Source organism: Gavialis gangeticus, unplaced genomic scaffold (assembly GCF_001723915.1).
Source record: "Gavialis gangeticus isolate Ggan-Ray unplaced genomic scaffold, GavGan_comp1, whole genome shotgun sequence".
In the NCBI taxonomy this organism is placed as follows: domain Eukaryota; kingdom Metazoa; phylum Chordata; order Crocodylia; family Gavialidae; genus Gavialis; species Gavialis gangeticus.
In genome coordinates this window covers 167,424,619-167,425,340 of record NW_017729032.1, presented here as the reverse complement: position 1 = coordinate 167,425,340, position 722 = coordinate 167,424,619, and positions in this window count along the sequence as shown.

Below are 722 nucleotides of genomic sequence, written 5' to 3'. Positions count from 1 at the left end.
TATCACCAATTCAAGCACATACAACCACCAAAAATTAGACAACAATCAGTTGTCAATACCCACACACTCAATACACATACATGAATCACTAATTCGCAAATCACACACATGATGATGATGATATATATCATCACACACATACCACCCATCTACATGTAGGTGAGTTCTTAACTTGGATGGTACAGTGTGTGTATATACTTGTGTGTGCTTGGGATACCTGGGGGGAAGGTTAAGGTGAGAGAGTGAAAGTTCCCGGGACTGGGATTAGAACTGGTAGACTAGAGAGAAGCTAGGCTGAGCAACTGAGGCTTGGGGTTACTTAAGGTCAAGTGGCCCCAGGGTTACTCGAGGTCACTGGTGCTGGGGTGGAAGCAAGGGAAAAAGCCCAGTGGCAAGGAGGAAACAGCCAAGAAAGAGAGAGGCAGAAGACTGGGAGATTGGGGCTGGAAACTGAGACTGAAAGCTGGGAGATCTGGGGGCAGATAAGTGGTGGCAAGGAGGAAACAGTCAGGAAACAGAGAAAAATCCAACTCGGCATATCAAAACAACAGGTTTATTAAACAGACAACACACCACACAGCCCCATGAAGTTATTGGTCCCTACACACACACACCGGTAGCAGGAAAAAGACTCAGTGGAAGGGTTGGAGTCCAGGTAGGGAAGAGAAACAGAGTCCAAGTCCTTGGCTTGGGGAAGGAAGGTGAGTGATAGCTACCTATCC